The sequence below is a fragment of the Aethalodelphis obliquidens genome, unplaced genomic scaffold (assembly GCF_003676395.1).
Source record: "Aethalodelphis obliquidens isolate GAN/ISIS:26980383/991018 unplaced genomic scaffold, ASM367639v1 scaffold34, whole genome shotgun sequence".
NCBI classification, from domain to species: Eukaryota; Metazoa; Chordata; class Mammalia; order Artiodactyla; family Delphinidae; genus Aethalodelphis; species Aethalodelphis obliquidens.
Window position 1 is genome coordinate 16,425,806 of NW_020837978.1, and position 16,364 is coordinate 16,442,169.

General features: G+C 37.8%; 1 protein-coding gene across 6 annotated transcripts in view; it reads left to right on the forward strand.

Moving 5' to 3' along the window:
• CDKAL1 (CDKAL1 threonylcarbamoyladenosine tRNA methylthiotransferase) overlaps positions 1-16,364 on the forward strand; it is a 665,364-nt gene that overhangs the window by 349,190 nt on the left and 299,810 nt on the right. The window lies entirely within an intron of this gene.

Below are 16,364 nucleotides of genomic sequence, written 5' to 3' on the forward strand. Positions count from 1 at the left end.
ATATTTTAGATAACAGTTCTTTATCAGATATGTCTTTTGCCAATATTTTCTTCCAGTCTGTGGCTTGTCTTCCCATTCTCTTGATACTGTCTTTTGCAGAGCTGAAGTTTTTAATTTTAATTAAGTGCAGCTTATCAGTTATTTCTTCTATTTTGCATCTAAAGAGTAATTATTATATTCAAGGTCATCTAGGTTTTCTCCTATGTTGTCTTCTAGGAGTTTTATAGTTTTGTGTTTTACATTTAGGTCTGTGATCCCTTTTGAACTAATTTTTGTGAAGAATGTGTCTGGGTTAATTTTTTTACATATGGATGTCCAGTTGTTCCAACGTCATATGTTTGAAACACTATCTTTGCTCCATCGTATTGCCTATGCTACTTTGTCAAAGGTCATTTGACTATATTTATGTGGGTCTAGGGCTCTCTGTTCTGTTCCACTGATCTATTCTTTGATCAATACCCTGCCTTGATTGCTGTAGCTTCTTAGTAAGTCTTGAAGTTGAGTAGTGTCAGTCTTCCAACTTTGTTGTTCTTCTTCAGTGTTGTGTCAGCCATTCTGGGTCTTCTGCCTCTCCATATAAACTTTGTTTGGTGATAGCTTGCTGGGATTTTAATGGTGATTGCATTGAATCTATAGATCGATTTGGGAAGCATTGACATCTTGACCATATTGAGTCTTCCTATCCATGAACATATAGACTATCTCTCCATTTATTTAGTTCGTCTTTGATTTTATTTATCACAGTTTGTAGTTTTCCTCATATAGATCTTATACATAGCTTCTTGTATTTATACCTGCATACTTCATTTTTTGGAGGTTGCTAATGTAAATGGTATTATGTTTTAAATTTCAAGCTCTACTTGTTCGTTGCTGGTATATAGGAAAGTGATTGACTTTCGTTTATTAACCTTGTATTCTGCAACCTAGCTATGACCACTTATTATTTCCAGGAGTTTTTCTGTTAGTTCTTTCAGATTTTCTACTCAGATGACTATGTTACCTGCAAGTAAAGACAGCTTAATTTCTTCCTTCTCAGTCTGTATATCTTTTATTTCCTTGTGTTTGTCTTTTACACTAGCTAGTACTTCCAATATGATGTTGAAAAAGAGCGGTGAAAGAGGTTGCCTTATACCTGACTACACAAAGAGATTTAATATGCCATTAAATATCATAAGCTTTACCTGATTTAAAACTTTCTCTGATAAAAGTACTGTTAAAAATGTTATTTTAAAAAGGAAAATGACAATCATAATAATCTTGAATTTTGCTGGAAGATATGATTGTAGGCTAGTTAGATTTGGGGGACTATACTCCAGTAAACAAGTCTGTCTGTTTCCCTCTAAGGGGAGAATTGTAACACATGCTCCTTCTTGCACATCAAAGAAAAGCCACAAAGAAGAGTAAGACATGCTCATTCTATAATTCTGCCCACATATAAGTACTGTGAAGTTTTATGTGTGCTTCTAATCATTCTTAAGGCTTATACAGTCATCCTGCCTATCTGCAGGGATGGGTTCCAGGACTCCTGCAGACACTAAAATCTGCAGGTGCCCAAGTCCCTTATATAAAATTGCGTAGTACAGTTGGCCTTCCGTATCCGCAGTTCCACATTCACAGATTCAACCAACCGTAGATCGGTTTTGACCAATAGTTGGTTGAATTCCCGGATGCAGAGCCCCCAGATACAGTGAAGGCCCACTGTAAATGCGTATCGTTTGTTTTAGGACTTCAGCCTGGAGGTGATAATCCTCTTTCTTCCACTTCTCAGTCTCTTTTAAGTCACTTACATTCCTATCCCTAAATACAGTTTTTCACATGGGAGGCTATGTAAAATGATGCTATGTTACAGAGCATTAAGAAACAGGAATCAACCCATCTTTGTTGTGTTTATCCATGCTCGATGTTGAGTTGAGCAAGAATGTAGCCAGCACTTAGTTTTCATGGACATTCCTACCCTCCAGGATTGGCCAATAGCAATATTATGCATGTCTTATCCTAGAATCCTTCACTTTGTGAGTCCGAACAAAGTGTTCATGTTACAGAGGGGGTTCCACGTGAATGCACATGTTTAATGATGAAAGTGACTTTCTGTGAGAACTCAGCAGAAACTGTTATGTCAGTAGTCATTGAGTTACTAAAGATAAAAGGAAAAAGGAAAGAGGAAAGGGAGGATTAAAGGGAACAGAATTCGCCGAGGTGTGACGTAAGTCACTAAGGGGCCTAAAGCATCAGCTGTGCCTCTACAGTTTGAAAAGGTTGAGGGTGACTAAGAGGTATTGGAAATGTTGGCACTAGGCAGTTAGGAACACTACAGATTTTCTTCTTCATTCTCTGTGATAGACTTAAATCATGATTGGAGATACTGCTGGAGCCAAACCATGTTTGTTTGCTATATTTATGATTTAATTATTTGCTCTAAAACACGTCTCTTTTCCACAATGAAGGGCTGAAGACTGTTCATTTTCTTATTTATGTGGGTGTTTATTTGGTCTTAGCAATTTATAGCCTGTCCAGTTGGCATTAGTTTTGTTTGCCGGCTGCCCGGTACCTTTTGAATGCTCTTAACTCTAATCTGGGGTGTTTCCAACCTTGTGAGAACTAACTCCCCAGGATGGAACTGAGAAGACTAACCTCCTTTGCCCTAGGACACTGGAATGTGACCTAGATTCCACCTACAAATCTAAATTCTGAAATGAGCTATTTGAGGATAGAGGCTCCCTCTATAATCCGTTTTTGCTAGCCAGAGTGGCAGTAGTGGCAGCCTGCCCTCGGGGATGGCAGTGTTTACAGGGTTGAATTCCTGGTGCGGCAGAAGCACTGACATTCTCATTAGGCCTGTTTTGTACTATGTTGCACATTGTTCTTGGAAGCTTAGTATTGAGCCTCATTCTCATTATCCTTTTAATAAACCCCTTTTCTGTGTGATTACTCAGAATCAGCTGCTGTTACAACTAAGAACTTGAATGGTATCAATTCTCAGTTAACGCTGTGGAGCATCTTATTAGGGTGTCAGACTAAATTTAGCCTGGCTGTGTTTCAGTGACAGGTAAAGACAGAGGACAGGGTCTAGGCTTAGAACTTGAAAAGAATTATACCATTTTTAGGACTAGACCTAGAAAAGTAGGCCTGTAAATGAGGAGTGATGCCTGGGTTCAAGATAAAGGTTTGGAAATACCGTATGGTAACACATATATATGGAATCTAAAAAAAAAAAAAAAAAAAATGGTCCTAAAGAACCTAGGGGCAGGACGGGAATAAAGACGCAGATGTAGAGAATGGACTTGAGGACACGGGGAGGGGGAAGGGGAAGCTGGGACGAAGTGAGAGAGTGGCATGGACATATATACACTACCAAATGTAAAATAGATAGCTAGTGGGAAGCAGCCGCATAGCACAGGGAGATCAGCTTGTGACCACCTAGAAGGGTGGGATAGGGAGGGTGGCGAGGAGACCCAAGAGGGAGGGGATATGGGGGTATATGTATACATATAGCTGATTCACTTTGTTATACAGCAGAAACTAACACAACACTGTAAAGCAATTATACTCCAATAAAGATGTTAAAAAAAAAAAAAAAGAAAAAGGTAAAGGTTTGAGCCCACCATAGGAAAAGCTAACTCCAAGACAAGGTGACGGTAGAGATCAGAGTGAGTAAAGTGAATGGAACATGTTAGATTCATGCTTGATTGACACATTGAAATATGGTTAATTTTTGTCTTGGTTTTAGAAAATTTTAGATTTCAATACCTTTTTCTGATTCTGACTTCCCTTTGTCATATTTCCAAGATTTTTAAGTCTTAAAAAGTTTCAAAGGTTCAGATTCTTTGTCTACCATATACAGAAGTGACTAAACCAGAATTATTTTTGCTTTTAGTATTACGTACTGCCATTCACACTTTCATTTAGTTGTTTTTCAAATAATGATGATAATTTTTCAGTTATTAGTGAGTAGTATGCCCAAGAAAGCACTTACAATGAAAATACACTTCCAGAAATTGTGGACCTATGGAATTGTCATTCAGATACTCTTAGTAGATTTATTCCAATATTGAGAGTTTTACTTAACCTTTTATAGAGTGAACTACTAACTCTTAGTTTGGGAATATGGCAATCAGGAGGTAATGTTACTTTAATAATATGGTCCATACTGCTAAGTGCCTCTCTTTCTTGAGATTCAGATGGTTGTCTCAGTTAAAGCCCCTCTCATACATATGCAACTGAAAGTTTCCTTCTTAAAAATTTCTTATTAAAAAATAAAATGATAATAAAAATGGCTTACATTTATTTAGTGCTGATTGGGTCCAATCACTGTGTTATATGTTTTATAATACATAAATGATGTATGAGCCATACAACACCCAGAAAGACAAGTTGTCATCCCTATCTTATCAAGAATGTAAGGCCCAGAGAGCTTAAGTGACTCGCTCATGGCTCTCCAGGTCTGTTTTAAGTTGATGTTTCTGAGTAAATTTTTTTTTTTTTTTTTTTTTTGGCTGCACGATGTGGCATGCAGGATCTTCCCCAACCACGGATCGAACCTGTGCCCCCTGCATTGGGAGCGTGGAGTCTTAACCACTGTGCCACCAGGGAAGTCCTCAGAGTAATTTTAAATTAAACAAAAGGAGACCAAGGTGCTTTTCTTAAGAATCTCTACTTGTTACCCTAAACCTGATCTCAGAGTCTTAAGTAGAATGGCCCTGTGGTACATCCTAGCTTATATCTTCAGAATAGTTTAACCTGTGGACCAACTTTGTGGCTTGATTTCACAGACTACTATCTTTTAAAAGCTGGCAATGACTACTAAGAATCACTTCATTTCACTCCCTATTGGTAAAGTAATTCCTCACAGATTTGAGCTGCACTTTCAACTAGTTTCCATTCTTCACGCATGGCCAAAACAGCAAAATGAGAAGAAAGTGCTGCGTGGAGAATTTAAGCCCTCTGACTTGTTTCTCAACAATTGCAGGTACCTCCACTATTTTCTTGTTTTAGGAAGGAAAAACAAGTCAAACTTTTCAACTTTCCTCTCATACTGGGAGATGCCAGGCCTGATTTGCACTTACTTCAGGGGCCCTAATATATTTATTTGTAGGCTGTTAACTGTGAATGAAGCGCCTCAGATAGATTTTCCAGAGCTGTATTACTTAAAAGCATAGGATATTTTGAATAAAGTGTAATAGGATATTTGAACAAAATTCAACCTGGTTTTGCGATAAGGGCATACATTCTGAACCAATGCGGAGAGAAGAATGACATCAGACTTCTTTCAATCCTCCCGTGCTATTTGGGAAAAAACTTGGTATTTGAATAGATCATCACCCCATCAACATTCAAAGGGTTTGCTTCTCCTGCCATAATGAATCACATATTCAAAATGCAGACATAAAAGGAAGCACTGTAAACGTTTTTTTGTATTTTAGGCTGTAAAGAAATTGTGGTTTTGAAGTTTTTCTTTCTTTACCCTCTTCAGTATTCTTGATTTGGGGAAGTTTGTGTGGGGTGATAGAGGAACTTAACAAAACAATGATCTCACCTGAGAAACACAGAAGTCAGACAGAGGGGACAGTATGGAAATGAAGATTTTAAGTCATATAATAATCTAGTAACATCTGGTAGTGTGTGTGTATGTACTGTTTTGTGAAAGATGACAGGCAAGCTGCTGTAGCGAAAGAGTGGTGAGGGTAAACTGAGGTTAAACTGAGGGTTCCTTAATTTCCCTGTGCATTGCATTCAATATTAGGCTTTAATTGTTTGAGTCAAACAGCTCCAAGCTTTTTCACCCAGAAAAACAGTCTGCAGGTTGTAAGATCTGACTGAAGGCTGGGATGACAGTAGAGAATCGGGAGTTGACTTTTATGGCTTGACTTTGTTCAAGCAATAACTCTCCCTTCGGAAGCTTTTGTTCATTACAAAAGTAGGTTGTTTCAGTCAGTCTAAATAATGCACAGAAGTTTCCATCATTTATCAAATGGTTTGTAATTTCAGCTGCATCTATATACCATTTGAGCTGATATATTAAAATGAATGAATAGCATAATTTATGTTTCAGGTATATGTCTTAAGCATTAGGCACAAGAGTATTTATTAGGTGAGGGGGTATTTGACTCAAAACTGTTTTATTAAGACAGACTAGAACTTATAAAAGAGATAAAGTAATTTTAAAAGGTATTTAGAGGGGAAAAGCATGTACATATAAACTTAGGTATTTATTTAAGGTGTTCAAAATTCTAACAAAGAAAATTGGTTATTAACACATTGACTCGTTAAATAGTTAACTCTCTAGCTTACATTATAAATACTACATAAGTGATGTTCCGTGTTGTACTTATTATAGAATATAGTATTATAAGAGCAAAAATCCACAATACCTTGATTAGTAAATTTTAGGGTATATTGATTTTTACTTTTAAATGAGGATGCATTTACATATCATTTTACATCTAAATGAAGATGCATGTTATAATTGAGGGAATTTTGTAATTATTTGGAAATATTTTGTGGTGGTTTTTTCCCTTAGAAGCACACTTTATAAAGTGCGTTTTATTTTACTTTTTTCCAGTTTTATTGATATGTAATTGACATATAACAAAAAAAGGTGTATTTTACATTGTTGGTGTCTTAGATTCCACTATATATAGTAATTGTCTTTTTCTTTGGGGGCGTTTATAGTTGCTTTACAATGTTGTGTTAGTTTCTGCTGTACAGTGAAGTGAAACAGCTCTATATGCACATATATCCCTCCCTCTTGGACCTCCCTCCCACCCCCACCCCCCAATCCCACCCATCTAGGTCACCACAGAGCACTGAGCTGAGATCCCTGTGCTACATAGCACGTTCCCACTAGCTAGCTGTAGTGTATGTATGTCAATCCCAATCTCCCAATTCATCCCCCCCTTTCCCCAACCTGTGTCCACACGTCCATTCTCTACATCTATGTCTGTATTCCTACCCTGCAAATAGGTTCATCTGTACCATTTTTCTAGATTCCACATATATGCATTTATATACGATATTTGTTTTTCTCTAATAGACATATCTATAAATAAGAATTGTGAAGATACTAGAACCTCAACAAATAGTCAAAATATCAAGCCAATGATATTGGATAGTAAGTACTATGACATTTTGAAGAATACTTCCAATCAATTTTGTTTCTTTCTTTTATGATAGAGTAATGGCCCATCTAAAAATGTGGAAAGAAATTAATGTTAACTATGTAGACATCAATGAAAATTTCTGCCAGATCCATTATATTTTTCCCATAATAATTTTAGGAAGATGAACTCAAACATATTGAAGGAACTTCTGTAGAGCTCTATTAATAGCCTGAGGATGGTTTTCTACAGATGATATCATTAGCCTGGAACAATATTGCACTTTATTTAGTAAATGGAATGAAAAGCATACAGAGGGTATTGATGCATGACATCAATATGGGAGAAATTGGTGGTGTCAAGAGAATGAAAGAATCTAAATTAACCTAGGAGATTTGGTCCAAAACATCAATAGGTGTGTAGTGTGATGAACTGTAAATCGTTTCTGTAAGGAATTGAGGCTTGGCACTAACCCTGCAGGGGAGTGGGAGGTAATCTGGGCAGCTCGCTTAGGTTATGTCAAGGATATGTTGTTCTTGTCAGAGTTACCATTACTTTGGGGTAAACCATATAAGTATTGAGAAATAATCCTCTGTTACACTCTGGAGAAATTCAGTGAAAATGAGTTAGAAAAAGAGACCTCTGAGAAAAATTAAAAGAAATTGAAATGGTTTGCTTTAAACAGAAGAATCAAGAGATTAAGAGTTATAAGAAGAGGTACCAGCTGTTCTCCATTTCTATTAACAGAGAGTAAGAATAAATGGATATTAATGAGAGTGGGAAATAAGCAGGTTGGTTGTTGTAATAGTACCAGAAAGAAAAAGGAGAGCCTATCCTTAGAAATTTTGAATACAGTACGTAATTGCGCCTGGTAATAACTATGTAGTCATTTGATAAATATGTATTGAATGTCTTCCATAGAAAGGTCTAATGTTAGGTGTTGATCCCTGTTTGAAGATAAGAGACTAAACTAGGGACTAGATATACAGTGTCCTTCCTAGTTCTGTGACCTTCTTGAAAGTAGTTAGCAGGCTAAGTGAGACTTCTTGAAAAATGGAAAAACCTGTGTGGTATCCATTCAGTGAGGTAATGTATCAATATATTATATACAGAGTCAAGAATAGAATGGTTCTGTAGAGTTAGTCACCCTTTGATATCAATTAAACTGATGTTAATATCTAAGTGTCTTTTGCATATTCCTTAAGAAATGTCAGGAGAAGCAAGAGAAGGTTAGTAATGCGGCTTCTATTTTTTGTCATTATTTACAGTGTATTATGTACACGGTGTAATCCCTCAGCCAACTTTAATTTCATAAGCTATTCGTTGTGTTTAAACAGTGCCTTTCTTATATTAAATATTTATGGCAGTCTTTGAGAAGAATACATTAAAATGACAGATGGGGGTCGTTTGAAACATTTCCTTGATTGAAGGCAAGGGACCCCCTTGTGAATTTATAGTCTGCTTTCAAAGAAAAGTTCACAGTGTCTGATAATAACCCAAAGAAGCAAGAATTCCACCAATTCCCAGCACTGTGATTTCAAAAAGCAATGGCTGCAAACAATCTTCATGCTTCAGCACCTCCCATTTTGAAATTGTTTGCAAGGGCAGTGAAGAATGATGAACAAAAGCATTTACAATTGTATTGCCTATTAATAATTCAATAAGAGTACACCTATTTTGCATTAATATTACTTTTTCATTGATTTTTATCCACAGTAACAAAGATAAGTGGAAAATCAAATCTTTGACCTATGTTGGACAAGAAGATATGTCCTAAACTCTAGAATTCTGGAACTTGAAGGATACTCTGGGAATCACATCCTAGGTTTCCTAAAGGAGGGATGAGCTTTTTTGCTTTACTATTTCCTATTTGCCTAGGTAACCAATAAGCCTGAATAATGGTTATTTATTGAAAATGTTAACCGGAAATAATGGAGGGTTTTTTTCCCCTTAAGAATGGTATCTTCTAGTTTAAACTTAAAAGAACTTTATATCTTTAATTACATAACTTTCTTTAGTAGTCATCATAGAATCTATTCTCTTTAATAGGAGCTTTGCTGAATATAAAAATTAATTATGTGAATTTTTATTAAAATCTTAGATGGTTATTTATTAACTGTCTCATTTGACTGTTGATAATTAGGATGCTTCTTTCTTACTCTCTTTTTCTAAGCGAACAGCCTGTGTTTGATGTAAAAGGGAAATGACTGTCTCTGAAAAACTTGTTTTAGCTTTATCCAGCTATTTCATTAATGTTTCATGAGAGCTTTGAAAGTCTCTGACCAAAGAGAAATTATGACTCTTGTGGTATTGTAAGTCAGTTGCCAATCAGTAAATAGTGGCTATCCTTGGTTGATAGTGATTATTTTACAGTTACACAGAAAGTAGGTATGTGTATGCGTGAGTACTATGGGCAGTCTGGTAATTTCAGACTCCCTTTAAATTTATATTTTTCAAGTTATTATCCAACAGTTATTCCGTGAGTATGTGAAGCAGCTGATTTGCTAGTGGTAAAAATTGTATATCTTTATTTTTTTTAATGGTTTGTTATGTGTATGGACTGTAGCATCACATTTTAAAATATAGTTGAAGAATTCTTCCACACATGTGCTTTCAAGAATCTATGAATCCCCTAAAATATCAAGCACAATGTTGTATGTGGCTGATTTCTGGAAAGTGATCCATACTTTCCATCAGTGTCAAAGGCAATCTCTAACCCAAAAGAGTTGAGCTAAGTAAATAGCCTGGTCTAATCTTATTTTCCAGATGAAGAAACTGAGATCCAGCAAAATCAAATGACTTATTTAAAGGGAGACAATATTGGAAGAGCTGCAGTTAAAATCCTTTCTCCTACCATAGACTGTCCCTGAGGTTTCCAATATTCTTTTAGAAGTTAGATGCTCAGAACCTGGAATTGAAAAAAATTATGGACCTTTTCCATACAAAAAATGTATTCAACCCCAAATATATATGAGCTAGAGACCTGAACTTACAGTATCTCAGGGATATTGTTTTGAGTTCCATCTTAGCTTGACGTTATTATCTGTAGAAGACAGCCAGTATTGATTACATTTTGTAAGAGAAAGTAATGCCTCCTCCCCTGCCCAATTTTAACCCTATATAATGGAAATGTAGCTTCTCCTTCTTCCAGCATCTGTTGAATACATCTTGGTAGTTCCAGATAATGAGGAGGGGTCCCAGTAGACACTGAAAGGCTCCTTACTTAAAGGCCCAGGCTTAGTGGGACCATCCTGGGGGGATGGTGATAACAACTGGTTTTAATATATGCAACTTACCCATTGGTTGGGTTTTCTTTGGGGGTACTCCTGGTCTTCTTGTGGAGAGGGCACATAGAGATATCATCCCATTCTTTCTGGTAACAAAGGCTAGCCTTGGGGGCAAGGATAATAGTTACTAGTGCAGTGCAGTGTAGGAGAAAATGGTAGAGGGAACCCCAAAGAGCAGAGATGGTCTCCAGCAAGAACCATAGTAGGGAAAGTAAGATACAGTCAAGAAGGCAGTGGGATGAGGATGTTCTGAGAAGGGCAGTTACTCACAAAGAAGAAAGGATAGCAGATTGGATGTTTCCTGTTTAATCTTAATCCTATTTAATTTTAATTTTTTTAATTAATTTATTTATTTATTCATGACTGTGTTGGGTCTTCGTTTCTGCACGAGGGCTCTCTCCAGTTGTGGCAAGCGGGGGCCACTCTTCATCGTGGTGTGGGGGCCTCTCACTATCGCAGCCTCTCTTGTTGCGGAGCACAGACTCCAGACGCGCAGGCTCAGTAGTTGTGGCTCACGGGCCTAGTTGCTCCGCGGCATGTGGGATCTTCCCAGACCAGGGCTCCGAATCCGTGTCCCCTGCATTGGCAGGCAGATTCTCAACCACTGCGTCACCAGGGAAGCCCAATCCTATTTAATTTAAAACTAATCTTTCTAATTATTTTCATGTTTGTAGCAGTGATTTTGCTTTTTATTTAGCTTTTCATTAACATTCATAATTATTAAAATAGCTTTTTTGGGTTTCGTTTGTAGCAGGCAGGGCATGGGCTAGGTTTATTATTTTTATTTTTACTTTTTGTGGCTCACACCAGCCCTGACTGAAAGTCTGCACCTGTTCACCTGCGCAGTCACTGGCAGGTGTGTTCTTCCTCATGGGCAGGTGGGCCGCTGATGGCCCCTTCCTGCATAGCATTCAAGGACTAACTCACATCAGTGTCTCCCACTTGGACCCCAAAGAATACAAGGACAAAAGACTAGAGATTTGGCACCTTGTTTTTTTGTTTGTTTGTTTTTTGGGTTTTTTTTTGCGGTACGCGGGCGTCTCACTGTTGTGGCCTCTCCCGTTGCGGAGCACAGGCTCCGGACGTGCAGGCTCAGCTGCCATGGCTCACGGGCCCAGCCGCTCCGCGGCATGTGGGATCTTCCCGGACCGGGGCACGAACCCGCTTCCCCTGCATCGGCAGGCGGACTCTCAACCACTGCGCCACCAGGGAAGCCCACCTTGTTTTTTTAAAGGGTGTCAGCTCCTGGCTTATGATTTGAGTATTTGTTTAAATACTCTAAAACTGTATTTTCTTTTTTCCTTTAATTTTGAACTCATCTTCATAAAGTTCACATTCAAAAAAATTTATCAAGTTGGTTTGGATTTTCCAGATCAAAAGTGTAAGTAATTTCTGGACAAAAAGTGCCAAGAAAAGCTGCTTTAAAACAACAAATCTAATTTTAGAAAACACATAATGAGTTAAAAAGCAGACTCAGACCAAACTAATGAAAGCTATTTAAGAGAAGTCAGTTGAAGTTTCTAAGCATTTATTTCATTGCTTTTTTAACTCCTTGACTGTTAACACTATAAACGTGAATTTTAGAAAAATGAGCCTGTTTTTGAACTCTATAAAAAGTATTTTTTTCGGGCTTCCCTGGTGGCGAAGTGGTTGGGAGTCCGCCTGCCGATGCAGGGGACGCGGGTTCGTGCCCCGGTCTGGGAGGATCCCGTGTGCCACGGAGCGGCTGGGCCCGTGGGCCATGGCCGCTGAGCCTGCGCGTCCAGGGCTGCAGCAGTGAGAGACCCGCGTACCGCAAAAAAAAAAAAAAAAAAAAAGTATTTTTTTCTCTTAATTAACTTTATTGTTTTTAAAGCCCTGCATCAGGCTCTATTTCTGTGCTTGGCTAGTTGCCATTTGCAAATGGGGCCATTTCTGCATATAGGTCTGAACAGACTATGCCACAATTATCCTTTTTATTGTAACTTGACTGTCAAAGAAGTAGTTTTCTTCTCCAAATGGAAATTCAGAGTAACTCAAATGACTTAGTAAACATACTGTCATTTCCAAAGGCAATGGCCCCTGGTCCAGCAAACAAAACCCATGTTGAGACTTGAGATAGATCCATATCGCCTCACTGTTACTTTGGTATTTCACATGATAGTAACAGTTGCTAGTATTTGTTGTTTACTGTGTGCCAGGCAGAGTGGGAATTGCTTTGTACGGATTGTTGCATTTATCTTTGCATCACCCCCTGTGAGGCGTGGGTGTGATTATCTTCATCTCACAGCTGAGGAAACCTAAGCTCTGAGTCATGTAGTTAACTTCCTCAAGGCTACCCAGCTGGCAAATGGTAGAGTCAGAATTCTAACCCAGACTCTAAGCTTGCTGTAACATGAGCATCTGTGCTATATTGATACACAGGGATGTATATTTATGTATGTGTGTGTGTTTCTCATTATAATTCATCTTTGAAGCCACTTCAATTTAGAGGAGTAACTATGCATAGTAATTGGCCTCGTGGGCTTCTGCTCCTGTGCTGAGTTTTTTACCGGAAAATTTGCCGTCATTGAATTGTCACAATCCAATGTCAGTATGCCCACTTTGCAAACAAGACAGAAGATTTTATGTGGTCATTGTCACTAACTAGGAAGAGGCCAACCCAGGGATTAGAACTTGGTCTTTCTTACAAATATCGTATGATATCGCTTGTATGCGGAATCTTTAAAAAAAATGATTCAGGGCTTCCCTGGTGGCGCAGTGGTTGAGAGTCCGCCTGCCGATACAGGGGACACGGGTTCGTGCCCTGGTCCGAGAAGATCCCACATGCCGCGGAGCGGCTGGGCCTGTGAGCCATGGCCGCTGAGCCTGTGCTCTGCAATGGGAGAGGCCACAACAGTGAGAGGCCTGCGTACCGGGGGGGAAAAAAATGATTCAAATGAACTTATTTACAAAACAGAAACAGACTCATAGACTTAGAGAATGAATTTATGGTTACCAGCGGGAAAGGGTTGGGGGGAGGGATAGGTTGGGAGTTTGGGATTGACAGGTACGCACTGCTATAATTAAAATTGATAACCAAGAAGGACGTACTGTATAGCATAGGGAACTCTGCTCAATATTCTGTAATAACCTAAATGAGAAAAGAATTTGAGAAAGAATAGATACATGTATATGTGTAACTGAATCACTTTGTTGTACGCCTGAAACTAACACAACATTGTTAATCAACTATACACTCCAGTATTTAAAAAAAAAAAAGAAGAACTTGGTCTTTCTCAAAGCTATTTTTCTATTTCTGGTTAGGAGTATCTGGACAAGCCACCCAAAAGGATTAAAGTACAATTGAGGGGGTTTTGTTTGTTTGTTTGTTTTGTTTTGTTTTAGTGTATGATGGTATTTGTCTCTATGGCATCTGATTAGAACACTTTCTAAAAAAATATTTCCTAAATATTGGGAAAATTCATTTTGAAAAAATTTGCCCTTTACTAGAAGGTTAAATATTTGAATCATTTCCCTCCTTTCTGCCCCATCCCTTTCCTTCCTTCAGCAAATATTAGTTAAGTAGTTATTATGTGCAATGGTCATTGTATGAAGAGCTGGGAGCACCTAAAGAAAAAAACACATTCTGACCTGTAAGAACCTACAAATGCTTTTTGAGCAACTACTGTCTACTACTTGCTTTGAAGTTTACAAATGAAGGAGTAAAAGTTCATAAAACCTTCAGAGGATTGATTTTACAGTACAGGTTATCTCCACGTATTTGACATGCATCTCAGACATTGAGATCTTTCTCTGTGCTTTAGTGCCCACGCCTAACCATAAAATCTGGCCACTGTATCACATATTATCTCTCCCAATTCTGTGTTTCTCTCAACTGTAGTGGAAAACCTGTACATCATGGTGACACACGAACCATTTGCAAGCTCTTGTTAAGAATCCGGAGCCTATATTCCTTTTGGAAATCAGTAATTGGGAAGTATGAAATCATAGTGTGAGTGTTAACTAAATTCAAGGAGGGAATTTTAAGTCTTTAAAAGGCGTGAAATGGTATTTTTTTAGAATTTTGATAATATATTTCATTGTTGTTGCTGTATACATGCATGAAGCCTAACCTAGTGTTTCTCTAAGTGTGGTTATTAGTTATCAGCAGAGTACGTGGTCTTAGACATCAACCCACGCTTACTTCATTAGAATCTCGCCCACCCCGCTCAAATTTTTAATATGCTTTGTGATTCTTGAGCATAGTAGTACTTGAAACCTATTTTCTTGTTGATTTTGTATGTATTTAAGCAGAAGCGGAAGAAACTCTGGTTTGAGTAAAAAAGAAATTACAGAGGGATACTCAGTGACTTGTGAGCCCTAAAGGAAGCCTCAGTAGATCTCTGTAAATGAAGTTGAAACAATGCCATCTGGCCCAAAGATGTGCCTCCCTTAACAGATGGTAGTTTCTTCAATGGTTCTGAGTAGGATGAGGTCAGAATCCCCTAACACCAGATTCCAGAGCTTGGAAAACTCCCACTTCTTAAAGAATCTAATTTTGTAACCAACACCAAAAATATTCCCTTAAAGAAAAATGGAGGGAGAGTATTCTTCTACTTAGTTCCAAAGAGACCTCTTTTTCTGATGAATTCACGTAATCCTCACAGACGTCTCCTAGGGGAACCCAGCAAACAGTGTTAACTTTTTTGTTATATACTTGCTATGAGCCAGACCCTCTACTAGATATTTTTGTGTTATTGAATTGAACAGTTAGGTGAGATGATTATTATTTTTCCTTAAGTCAGTTAAATAACTTGCCCAAAGATACTGAGTTAATCAGCAAAGGATTTAGGAATGAAACCTTGGTTGGCTGAGTTACAAAACATGTCTTCCTAAGGCAAGAAAAATGGAAGACACAGCTTCCCACTCTGAATCCCACACACAAAAAGTTGCATCCCATGAAGCCACCATCTTTCCAAACTTAGCAGAGTAGGTTGAGTGAAAGGACTTTCTTCATCTCTCCTGAAAGAAGGGTCATCTCCTTTCTGAATTTAAGTGTTTACCTTACACATGAGAATATAGTACCCTTTGCCTCAGGACAATAAGTTAATTGTTTTGGTTTTAAAGATCTTTCCTTCTGGCTCTTACAGAATTAGAATAAACAGAAGTGATGTTTTAGTCAACAGTGTTATACACCAGATAGGTGAGGGTCGATGTGAAAGCTAGATGAGAGTTGACTCTAAGACAGTGATGAGACGTTTATGAACTAAAACTAGGACTCAAAATTAAGAATGTCTCTGCAACTGTAACTTTAGCACATTTGCCTGAATGTTATAATGTATTCACTGTAAAGTCTAGAAGCCTTATAAATATATGACTGGCAGTTGCCTTAGGCAGAAATCTTTTACTGATGTAATGAGATAAAAGTAACTAAGCTACATGTAGACTGATGGGTAATTAAATCCATGTGAAGCATTTTGTAACTAATTGCTATGTTCTAATCACAGATTGCTTTCTATTTGTCAAGGTAAGTGTATATAATTACACAGTCCTTATTTTCTTTAATCTGAAATCATCCCAGTTGGGGGAATATTTTTAAGCATTCTGAATCTTACAATATTCGGTACATTTCTTGCATAAAGATAACTTGCATATTTTATAATTTGAGGGCCTTTTATAATAAAATAGCTGTTAGGGACACTGACAGCAATTCTGTGGTCAATAGAGATTTCTGCAATCTAGGTTCATTGTTCATTTTTAATTTATTTTTCAATAGTAAAGCTGGTTTGTTATTTACTGAAACCGGTAATGTTCAAAGCATTATATGGACTGTGGTGCCGATCGCAGTAGTTTGAAAAAACCAAGAATCAGTAAGTGATGTGAAAGGATTGCAATTGAAAATGGAACGGAGGATGTGGAATGGAGAATCTCACGCACGCGCTCTCAGAACAATGGAATTTAACTGAGAGAATGATTTCCCGTAAATGTCTGATTTATGGAAGACCCAGTCTTAGCTCCTGTA